Raw genomic sequence first — 13,081 nt, 5'->3', positions numbered from 1 at the left:
TCCTAGCATCCGCACTCCAGCAGTCCAGCTAAGTCATGTCAATTAGAGAAGTTAACTTCAAACCTTTTGCTCTCAAATTGATCTCTGTGTGCACTGCACAAAGGCATGTTCACCTTTCTCTCTTTGCTTCCTTCTCTCTGTTGTGTATTATATAAGACGTAGAGACCAACCGTGGAGGAGAGAAACCAAATGCCTATTCAATCACTTCACTTCTTTAATCACAGCGTGTTGCAAGACACTTCACAAACACAAATGTTTTTGCTAAAATGCAAGGTATCTACAGGAAAACAGATTAAGATTCTTCTCCTTTGTTCCTTCGAGAAATCGGTAGATCACAGGTATGACACATAAGGACAGCCCGTCATCAAAAGTAGAATGTAACAGGAACAAAATAGGCAAAATATATATATATTATTGTTGTACAAATGTGTTGAGATGTCGCTGACTAAACCAAACAGGGGAAAATGCAGCTCACGCAGTATGACAAGATGTGTCTTTGTACTGTATTTGCCTTGTACTGTGTGCACCATGTATAATCAAACATGCCACCTTGAGCTGTTTGTGCTTCATAAACCCAATCATAATATATTCATGCCCATAAGTTACATATGGATGCCTGAAAACTCAGATTTCTACATGTTCTATCTAGTAGCCTCCTGAAGTGAACCACTGACATATTCTTTGTGACTTATTTATGACTTTTTTAAGATACATACATATATATCTATATATATGATCAAAAGTGACAAGCACATTCTTATCCATCATACTCAGATGTCATCTTATTAATGAGTAACTTTGCTTTTTGACATAAAACAACCACATGCAACGGTGTGGCGTTTAGCCTGCGTCAGAATACTTGAAAAGTGATGTATTGAAATCTTCTGCGGGCTGCGAGTAGTCCATGTAGATATGGAGGTCAAACGGTTATTGCAACTCTGATGTTGCTTGGCTTAAATGTATTCTCAGTTTCTCTCTCAGTTGCTCAAACTGTATGTTGCTCAAACTGTAGCAGATGTCGGCTAAAAAAAGTTCTAAAGTCAAAAGTGTTTTTGGCAGATACATAGTCAGAAACATGCACATCAAAAGCTCTGTTTTTTTAAAATTTCAACCTAAAAAAGACTACCAGAGATAACTCAAATGTGTTATAAAACGATAGACAGTTTAACAAACCAACAGACTCTAAGGCTTTGCAAAAATGCCAATTGACAGCCCTACAGCATATAGCAGTACTGCACATCTGGTTAATTATTTTGTTTGAAGAGCAGCCCGAGGAAATGTATGTGGCTGCTTTGGACCATAGGGCCATTAAAGGGACCCCAAATGAAGGAATCTAAATGACTGTTGGTTCCTCTGTTCATATTTTGTTGTAATGCGTGTATTTATTTAACTATTGACTCAGAGAAGGTTTCATGTTGTCTGACATGTTGCCAGAGGGTTATTTATGTTATTCATTGTGATAAAAAGGAATGCAAACCCAATACATTTAGAATGAATTACAGAAATGCCATAAATAAATGTGTTAAATCAACTGTGTAATGATCTATAAAATAAAATGAAACAAAATGGCGATGTGCTGGAATAAAGCTACATCTGGTGTAAGCTGCTGTCTACTTAGCAATGATCCTAAAAAAATGGCTGATTGTTAACACACTTGGTTATGTTTTCAGGAAAGGTCTTAGTGACACTTTTGAGTTTTTTTCGGGAAAAATCAACAGACCTGTCCCAGATGTCCATCCACTCCATGAATCGCATGCAAATTAAAGGTCACATCCCCCAACTGTCTGGAGTCACCCACTCTCTCAGTCTTAGTGACACACTTCCACTTGGTGTTTGGGGCTTAAAACCATCCCCTGGTGATATCACTAAGTCCCCAAAGTCGATTATGTGGATTTCTCAAGCCTCTTATTTAGAATTATAGCCAGTCCTTAATCTTGTGGGTTCAAGAGGAACGGATTACTTTCAAAGAAAAGGAAAATATTATGCTTAACAGAAAAGAGAGACGTTTATAAAACAGAATATTAATAAAATGGTGATGGAATTTATTCCTTTAAGGTCCTACAACCTTTTTGAACAACAGACCTCACTGCAATACAAGTATTCTGACAGCCCAATTTTTCCTGGAAAAAAAGATCTTAGTAGATTGAATGTTCACAACAGTGTTAACGTTTCACAAGCTTTTTTTTAGTAAATAAAACCAGACATACAATGAATTGTAATCATCTTGAAAATGCAAACCTGTGAGGGTACGATTTACGTCATTTGCGATTCATGGGTTTTATTTCCATAGTGATGTGCTCCAAGATTTCTGGTGGAACAGAGGATGTTAAAGACAAAACCCGACCCAGCTTCAACAATCCAACTTTAAAGTACCCATATTATGAAAAAAACATTTTTTCTGGGATTTTTTCTGTCTCTGGTGGTTCCACAAGCATACAAACTTTAAAAAAAAACATCAATGCTGCTTTGAGTGAGATACAGGTTTCTGAATGTGTCCTGCGTTTTCGTCTCCAGGTGAGATGTTCAAAATCTGCAGGGCTTTCAACGTCATTGGCCGAAACTAGCGCCAGCATTCTCAATGGCAAAACACTGCTACAACACACACTGGTTGACCATGATCTACAAAAGAACTACTTCCATGTCCCGGTTCTGCAGGTATTCCACAAGTGCCCCTCTAATCCTGCCTGGACTGAACAAAGTTGGAGAAGCAGATAGCTTGCAACAAAGATAGTATAGAAGTGAGATGTCTCACTCTGTAGATAAAACAGAGAGCTCAACACAAAGGGTGGAAACAGGATAAGCAGCAATGTGCAGTACAACAAATATATGGTTTTTTGGAAAATGAAACCATGTAAACCTACTCTGATGTACCTCTACATACAAGTATGAACCTGAAAATGAGCATGATATGAGCACTTTAAATTTGAACTCCAATTTAAGAGTGCATATCTAGCATGCATTTACAGTGGATTGCAGAACTTGCTGTATTTTTTACTTTATTTTTGACAGCAAACTTTAGATTCATACAACCATATATCTGAGCACCCTTGGCTCTGGGCCTCGTGTGTTCCTGTTGTTGTACTCTTGACGTTAGAAGTCAAAACAATTAAGTCAGTCTTCAGCCATAGGCCTGTGTTGTATAGAGGCTGCAAGAGTTGAGAGAGTAGGCACATTTAAACACATATATTCTTTCACATGGAACAGACACAGGCACTTTTTTTCTTTCCTTTTCAAAGATTTGGGACATATTAAATATTTATCCGTACTGTGGTTTTAAAACCCACGTTACAGATGGTATAAATAAATCCCTTATTAGCAGTAATTTTAGGCAGAACCACCCTAAATATGACTGCACTAGTCGTTCCATTTGGATAGTTTTTCTAACAAGAACACAAATTCTCTGTATTTCTGTTCTTTTTCAATTCTCCAACAGGGTTCAAGATGTAATCAAGGACCGTTTTAAACAGTTTGTGTTACTGTAGCTACACCTGTAATAAATGTCTGTCTTTTCAGGGGAGCACTATAAATACTGGGCCACAGGAAGGGAACACACACATACACACAAAATCAAGAACATAAAATGGGGTCATTGGTTTGGTTTATGTTATTGCTGTTCTGCTGAAACTGAGACCCACATGCATCCTGTAGATTTGCATATAACACACACACATGCACACACACTCACGCACACACACATACACACACACACACACCCACACCAGTCCCAGCTTGCTCTGGAATGATTGCCACGACTTGATGCTAAATGGCCCAGTACACATGGCTGCATATAGTGGGAGCATGGATGCTTCTGTGTATTTGTGTGTGTGTGTGTGTGTGTGTGTGCCCTTCCAGAGTTAGCCATTTCCATGCTTATTTAAGCCAGCATGTGCTTTTCGATACCACCCACCCTTAATCGTGCAAACCCAGGCTAATTTGTTCCTGATGACATCCCACACTCCTCAATGCCCACAAACACACACACACTTTGTGAATCAGCAGGTCTCATTACAATGTGGTTGTACATGTGTGGTAAATGTTTTCAGTCCAACTCAACTAGCAGATCAATATTTGGTGTGAATGCTGATCTTCTGCCTCCACAAACGATCTGTCGGACACATATGAGTTCAGCACACGTTGCATTAGGCCCCCTGGCCCTCCCCAACATTGCCCAAAGACAAATGTGAGTCTAACCGACATGGTGAATCATGCCCAAATCCCCTTGGAGCATTTTTTTTTTGTTGAAGCAGGATATGATGTGTTCCAGGGGTGAACAGGACACTGACAGGCTTTTGACACTGCATTGTTATCCACCCTGGTGCTAGTGGGCTCATATCTGCTTTGAGCTAGATCACACACTTCAGCAGGAGCCCACCTCTCCACCCTCCTCCCCTCACACACATATCCATAGGTGCACACGCGTAAGGGGATTTGTGTAACAGGATACACACACTTTTTCCCAGCAGGGGTTCCAGCGTGATGTCAGTTTGGTGAAAGGAGGCTGCAAGCCCCTGGAGTTAGGTCTCTTCTCTTCTTATCTTCTGCTGTAAGAATCTTTTAAACTCTTCTTGTCTCCGTCCATTACACACATACAAACATACACATACAAACATACACATACACACACACACACTCCATCCTGCTCCTGCTGTCCCCATTCCCCATCACATTTTCCACTTACAGAACCTTTTCCTCATTCCTGTCTTGCAGTTAAACACAAAATGCAGCAACATGCCACTATCTTTCTAATGCTCATTGAGGTACAAGCATTATCACATGCAGTCTCCTTTTCTCCATCACCCTCTGGGCTATTTATAGCCGCCTTGCAGCACCTACACAAATGAGCCACACAGACTCTTCCAACTTAACCAGAATGTGATTATGCGGCACCCTTACAAAGTTAGACTAGGAGAGGAGAAAATCTCCAAAGATTGAATCACTTTGATACACTGGGCTTGTGTTGCAGAACAGGTCCCTAAATCCTCTAGGAGATAGCACAGATGTGACTGCAGTGCTTCTGTGTTCCACAGGTCTCTCCAGTATCTCTTCTTTGGTCCAAGCTTGTTTTTACGTGTGGATGAATATGCTGAAATCACTCAGTCCTTTAAACTATGTCCTCTTTGCTCTTTCCCGTCAATCACTGTTAATGTGTGTATACCCAGAGGGTACATTTTCAGATTTCAGTTAAATCCTTTTTCTTATTTTGCAGTTTTTATTACAGGCATCCATTTTTTTAACATGCGTCGCAGGGGGTGCCAGCACGGGAGGACATAAATGAGAGAATGACCTTTTGTTGCAGTCTCACTTTTATTTAATGTTGTTCCGGCTCTTCAGCATTATGTATTTTTGGATGCGTTCTCCTCGTTAGCCTGGGAAAAAAATATGAGTCTCTCTTTCAAGAAAGAGGAGTACACAGCACTGACTTGCATACGCTGACTTCACTGGTGGATTTAAATGAATGAATTCAGTGACCTAGAATCACAAACACCAGCAGAGTGCAAAAACAAAAATGGGGGGGAGAAAACCCTGGACAAAAACATGCTACATACATTTGAGACATTTTGGATAAGAGCAGTGACAGCCTTTCATGACTTTGGACACATTTCTTCTCTAATGAAGGTTGATGTCAAGTCTCAGCTTTGTCGGGTTGGTTCATTTTTTACAGGTGTGGATCTAATCAATAGCAGCTGCCATTTTTGAGCCAATCAACTACTAGGATACTTTTCCTAAATGGAGGCATCATGCTCAGCTGCCTGGCTGGTGGGACAACGTGATGGTGTTGGGGGTTCGACAGTCTCATTTTAAGATGCAAACATACATAATTGACTCTTTTAAACTGTAATGCTAGCATACCATAGGGGAATGCTACTAATATTAACATACATAACTGGGGAAGATGGTTTGCATACATCAACAGCTATTCAGTTTGTATTAGTAGCCTAAGCTATCGTGAGATTTATTTTACAAAAATAGAACACGCAGTGGTTTACGTTTACAAAGTGAATAACTATGCCAACATACACTTAGCAACAAGAAAGTTATTCATTTAGTATGGACAGGATTAACTCTCACAACCTAAAAGTCCATGTTAAATCTATAGCTAAATGAAACAATTAGAGGTTTTAAACTGAAATGGCTTACCTCATCAAGATAGAGCAAAATGCTTCTTTAAGCAGTTTGATTTTGGGCAAGAGTGATGGATAATCTCATGAAAGCGGCCAGCATTACATTCTAATGACCAATCCCCCCCCACATGCCCTCTCCCCCTAAAGGCTGCAAAAACATCAAGCAAGCTTAGTTTCTACTTTTCTTCATCATTTTACTCTCAAGGACTTTGCAACAGGGTTACATAAATTTGAAGTTTATTATATATAACAAAAGCATGCAGCAGGCACTGTGACTTTCGGGTAGCCTTGAACTAAATCATGGATAAAATTTGAAATACAGTGACAAGCCTCATTCCTTTATGTGAAGGACTGCAAGGTAATGCATAGGATTACAGTGAAGGAGGTTTCATTTTGTTCGCGCTCTACACAAAGCTGGGATCCCCACATGAGGCTCTTTTAAGATGATGCTCCGGTTTGTCTTTCAAGGGCTGCAAAACTTGGTACCGGTGCATGGATATGTCAAGTGTCAATTAAAGATAAATGGAAGAAATACTGATGTTACCAGATTTTCTCACTGTGCGCTCACTACGCAGTTAGGAACTCTGATGAGGAGAGCCGGATGCCAGCTGCAATGTAATATACAATTAAGAGCTTCACTGTTCACTGCCAAAAGATGAAATGAAAGATTTAATGTGATTGCAAAGTGTGTGAGCCATGATGTCCTGAGTGGGGACTGGAAGCCTCCGAGTCAGCAGGTATTTCACGACTCAGCCACACTTTTTAGCTGTCACCTGTTCAAACAAAAGCAATTGTATCATTAACAAATGCTTCATAAATGGATTCTTATAGGCATACACAACAGCTCAGTCACAAGTGGCTCAGTCACAGGTGCCTTGGTTTATTTTGAATGTTGACTCTGTTAATTATGTGTGTAAAAAGGCACACAGGCAATGATTTGCTTTATAACAATTTCAAAATAAGAATTAAATCTAAAAGTAAGTATAATTTACTTCATCCTTACATCCAACCATCCATTCAGTTGTTTGAATGTACTGGAGATCAGCTTAGCAGGCTAAAAAAAGTAAATATAACTTATTTTCATGGCAATATATTGCCATGAAAATAAGTTATATTCACTTTTTGTGTTTTTATTTTTGTAGTCACCTTGTTTGTGACACTTGATATTTATTGTTTAACTGTTATGTATGTCATCTTGGCATGTCCAAGTCGCATTTTGGATTGAACATTTGGACATGTATCGTCTTTATGACTGTCATGTCCCATCCCTATGTCAAGTTTTTATTTGAGTTAGATTCCCAATTTGTTTTCCAGTTCCTGTTTCATTTTGAAGGTTTTCTGTTCTGTTCTTATGTTGTCTTGTTTTACTTCCTGTTATCAATATTTTCCCACCACTGTGATTACCTGTTCCCGCCATAACGTGTTCCGGTTTGTCTCCCCTGTCTTGGATATTTAAGTTCTATCTTTCCCCAGCCTTTAAGCGTTGTGCCCCGTCTTCTTGTATGCCTGAGTTTTTTGATTCCCTTGGACTTTGACCCTTGCCCTTTTCCTGGATTTCCCTTTGCCTGCTGTAACTCAACACAATTGCTGATTTTATTTAGATTATTCAATAAACTATTATATTTTACTTTTTTGAGTCGTGCATCTATGTGTCTATTTTCTGTGTGCTTGATAAAGACAGAATCACCCAAAAATATTTTCAATATTTTGGGCATAACAATGAGCTCATTTGGTTAACACTAACCCTTTTTGGCAATGTGCAAACATAAACAAATGACAAAAGACCTAATTGAAGGCAATACAAATATAAAATACTTTGATCAGAAATAATTATCATGTTTATAGGCTGTACACTCAGTCAGAGCATGTCTGAATGGGAAGCGGAGACATGAAACAGTACAATGTCAATGGAAGAAGATAAGCACATAGTGTGGCACTGCTGTTCGCAGTATTTGGCCAAATTAAACTTAATCATTCTTGTCAACTAGTTACTGTACTGTACTCTTTGCAGAAACGTGCCAGTACAAATTTCTATGATTAATTAAAATATGTATTAACTAAATTGGAGCTGTGTGTGTGTGTTTGTGTGTGTGTGTGCATGTGTGTGTGTGTGTGTGTGTGTGTGTGTGTGTGTGTGTGTATGTATATATATATATATATATATATATACACACAGCTCCAAGTTAGCTGGAAATGATAAATCAATATGTGCAAGTGCATGAACAGTAAAAAAAGATTTAGGATTTAAGATGTTAAATTTTAAATGTCTTCGCTGCGACAATCAACAACTGCTGCTGAAAATGCCAGCTCAGTAGTACCTGAACCATTCCAAAATGTCAACTTCCAAACTGTCATATAATGCAAGATATGCATTACAATCCACATATTTATATTAAGAAACATTTAAAGATAAACAAAACTTCAAAAGAGACCCTTAATAGAAAAATATGGATGTGACAATGTTGGTGCCATATTTTGAGGGATTATTCCCTGACAGAGACTTCCATATTCACCTTTCTGTGGGTGTCGGAGGATTGGCAGTGAGTAGAGTGTAAACTAATGCAGCACTGATGTGAAGCCACTCTGTTGCACAATGTAATACCGATTAAACAAACTTGGACAAAAACAAATTAAGGCGTCATGTTTACTATGATGGATAGTGGCAACTTCTGTCAAGTTGTTTCAAGTACAGCACATTGCTTCTTCTGAAGGGATGAAGAAAGGCCTCGGAAACTGTGTGTGTGTGTGTGTGTGGTGGTTGGGTATCCGTTAAGCTGCCAATCTCAATGATTTGTTTAATTTTGTGCATTGCGCCTTAGTGAGGCTCTGTCCCACTTTCACAGGGTAATGATTTTGTTTCTGAAGAATTTAAAGAAAAACGAGTATTGATCATTACTTCCTGATGAAGTGTCAACTAAAGTGAGAAGAGAGTAAACTGAAGACAAGGTGATAACTATTTAAATAACCATTAATAATTGAAGACGTTTGCTGTCCAAGACTTTCAGCACCCCTACTGCCACAAGAGGGAGATTAGTCTATTTCTCCAGATTCAACTAAAAGGTCTGTGAGGACACCCTATCAGCTGACAGATGATCTGTCTCACAGCCAGAGCAGTCCTGCGTGACTCCAGGAGGGCTTCCTTTACTTGAACAAGATGTGCTGATAGGCTCAACATGGACCTGGAGCTAAGGGGCACATGTGGGCAGAAAATGGTTGAAATATTCTCGCTGACGCACGATTAGCAGGACCGACTTTGTTTCAGGTCCTGAAGTTCTCCCTTTAGTGTTTATTTTTTAAATTTCTTGCTGAATTCATAAGCATAGCTGGAGATGGCATGTTCTATCAACAATAAAGTCAATGTTTCAATACTACTAGGAAAAGGTTTGTATTATTTGAATTATTCATTTTAAAACTGGAATATTGGAATATGTCCAAGGTAAAAACAATTTCATGAATACATTCATATTATTTCAGAAATAAATATGTGCATTTACTTGAAAAGTCAGAATATTTAGAGAGAAAAAAAGGGCAGCATTTCAAGTGTAAAACTCATGATCTTTCTAAATTAAAGTCAGAATATTTCTAAAGAAAAGTCAAACTATTTCAGTAACAGAGGTTTAAATTTTACAAGCTAAAGGTTTCATCAAAAAACCTTTTCTCATCCCTAACATCATATTAACCCTTGTGTTGTCTTCCCGTTAACCATGAACTTGTCCTTCCAGGTCAAAATTGAAAATCAATACATCATTTTTTTCTTTTCCAATGTTTTTGTAACTTTTTAAAATGCTCTTGATGCTTTTTTAAAAACCTGAGTAGGTTTACTGACAGGTTTTACACTTGTTCTTGGAATTCATGGTCAACAAACCTCATTTATATCAAATTATACATGAGTTTTTAGTTAAAAATGCTTGAGTGAGAACTTGAGTACATGTCTTTATTTATAGTGCAATATGCAGTAAATTTATAACCATTTTAACACATGCCATGGGTTATATCAGTAATAGTCCTCAATTTGAGCACATACAGTACCTCTAAAGTAAACTCCGTTTCCACAAGAGACATTAGCAAGCTAGCTAAACAGCAGACATTTCACAGAAACTTGAATCAAACATTAAATCACACAATGTGACTGAAATCTCGCTCCAAGAACCAGAAAGGTCAGCACTAGCTGAGCTAAACATTTAGTGTAGGGATTGATCAGCCCTCACAGATGACTGTGTTCAGTGATTTCCCATCTGGCATAATGGCTAGAGGCCGCTTGCCTGCTGCCGTGACAGGTTTTTTAGGTTCTGGTTCAGTGTTAAACAAAGCTTAAAGGTGTGTTTATCTGGATTGTCGTCATCGTTATTTAGTATGTCATGTATTGAGATGGATTATTACTTCATGTGTTTCCCTCCTTACCTGTAAAACACAGTGTTGCTTTGTTAAAGTGTTCATACCAAACTGGCCAGAAGGCAATCTATTTTGTGTCAGTTCATATTTCATTTTGAGTAATTTGATTGCATAGGGCAGAACAACTGGACTTAATAATCCTTTTGAAAAGTTACATATGGCGGGTTTCGAAAAACTGAGTTTCTTTAACATATGTGCAGATTTATGTGCAGCGAGGCAATAATTGTGAGTTAACAGTTCATTGATTGATGTTGGAAGTGTGTGTTTTATATGCCAACTTGCCACGTACGTACAACCAAGTTCCATGCTAGCACGCCGAGGATGTGTCACTTTCCAACAGAGATTTCCAAACGTGGTCATTATCAGGGGGCGAAATAAAGTGTGAATTGTGTAGACTAAGACCATGGAATGTTAACATGTGATTCACACAATCTGCCGTACAGTGCGTTGGAGTAATACACCCTCAGGGGTGAGCAGGCCTGCCACACAGAGTTCATGCGCCTTTTTGTTTAAAAGAAACAGCTTGTATTAGACCCCACTGTTGCTAAATCCATTTTGTAACACAATGCATTGATGTAATTTAATTCCTATGACCTTGGTTAGTTTACTTATTTTCAACATAAACACAAAAAAGCCAAGAGTCTTAGTGGTGTCTGAAATGCATATGATCAAAGGATATGTTGGATACCATGCAGTGGAAATGTTACAGCCAATCTTTCAGTTTGTTTATTGTTACCTTGTCACAAATTGATGTATACCAACACAGTGTTATCAGAAACCTTGCATCCCCAGTGTGTTATTTCCTTTATCAACATTTACCATATGGATGGAAAAAAAAAACTGGTTCTTTAGCTAAATCCAAACACTGATGACACAATGTAAACTATGAACATGCAAAACTTCATTTGGTAAAGGCCTTGCTATATTTCCCCCCAAAAAGTAAGAAAGTATGTAAAAAATGTGTTTTTTATGGGACACTTGCGGTAGAGTTTCATTTCCTGTGCTTTATTTTCCTTTGGAGCACATATAAAGAGCACTGGAGCTAAAAAAGCCCTCTATCAGTAGGCCGCTTTCATGTAAATCAAAATGATCAGATCAAACTGCCGTGAACTATCAGTGCATTGGAGCCGGACTGCTAATGAATAAGGATCACTTTGGAAAATTTAAAAAAAAAAAGCTCCAGCAGCAGTGATAGAAATTTCTAAAAAAGCTCATTACTATCCACCAATCCTCAACCCTTCTACTGTACATTCAGCTACCATTACCAGTCTGCATTTTGGATTTAATGACCTTGTGTTGTTGTATGGCTGCCATGGGTTATATCAGTAATGGTCCTCAAGCCTCCGTCTCTCACTATTGCTAAAAAGTGACAGAAGTTAAGGACACATGTGCACACACACACACACACAAACAAAGTTAGTGACAGTATATTTCCTGGGCATCCCCGAAGGACCCGGGAGCCATTGGCCAAGTCTCGACACCTTGTCACAATCCTTGGTCTGAGTGGTCAGAATTGTGCATGTGTGTGTGCATATGTATGTGTGTGGCATCTCCTCAGACGTGTTCACACAGCGAGCCATATCGATGTGACATGGCAAAGTGCAAAGCTGATTGCGGGTGTTTTGCTAACAGGGTGTTTTGACAGCGGTGAGCGTGCCGTAAAGAAGGTCATTTACATCAAGTTGTGCTTGATGTAAATTGGGCAATTTTCTATTGGCTATTAGATAACTTGGGATCTATTTCCTGCTCCACTGATCAAGAGTGAGGAGAGGAATGAAGAGAGAGAGAGCACAAAGTAAAAGCAAGATGTAAAAAGATGAAACTGATGTCTATTTTTTATAACTTCAAACAAATTGTGCCACGGTTCTCTTTACAGAACCACAAGTGATGTGTTGGTGGGGTCTAATTTTCTAACTTTCTAAAAATCAAATAAGGATGATATACAATGTTACAGCTCTGGGCCATAAAATGGTAACCAACAGAAAAAAAATATATATATAACAGTTGCCTTCTGTATTTCCTTTGATGTGGTCACTTGATTATGCAAGCGAGCAGCAACCAACTGTAATGCAAAAAAATCATTTTGGGTGACACATCCGTTGTGCTTGCTTAATGTGCCTCAGATCAAAGAAAGCACATCATTTTGTTTTTGCACTCAAACTCAAACGGCTCCCAGGTCCACTGTGTATAATTCCTTTTGAGACGTATTCACAATGTACACCTATTGGCTAAACAGCGGGTTGCAGAAGTGGGAGGGAGCATTTGTCTTCCTCCACTGTTTCTTCCACTTTGGTCACGACTTCTGGGGAAGGCCAACCAAAGCTCCTGTCCTTTTCTATAACTCTGATGCGGGGAACAAAGGAGAGATACATTTAGTATTTTAGGTTGGTGTCTTGATTCCTAATCTTAGGTGGGGGATGGTGCGTTAACGGTGTTGATGCACGTATGCACTCGTTGGCTCTGGGTAGTGGACAAGTTCCAAAAACCTGAATAATTAATGAAGGTAAATAAAATAGCCTGTATGTTTTGTTAGAGAAATTGTTTTATTCCGTGTTGCCTTGAAAATT

The sequence above is a fragment of the Etheostoma cragini genome, chromosome 24 (genome assembly GCF_013103735.1).
Source record: "Etheostoma cragini isolate CJK2018 chromosome 24, CSU_Ecrag_1.0, whole genome shotgun sequence".
Taxonomy (NCBI): Eukaryota; Metazoa; Chordata; class Actinopteri; order Perciformes; family Percidae; genus Etheostoma; species Etheostoma cragini.
The sequence above is the reverse complement of the archived record's forward strand: the minus strand, read 5'-3'. Positions refer to the sequence as shown.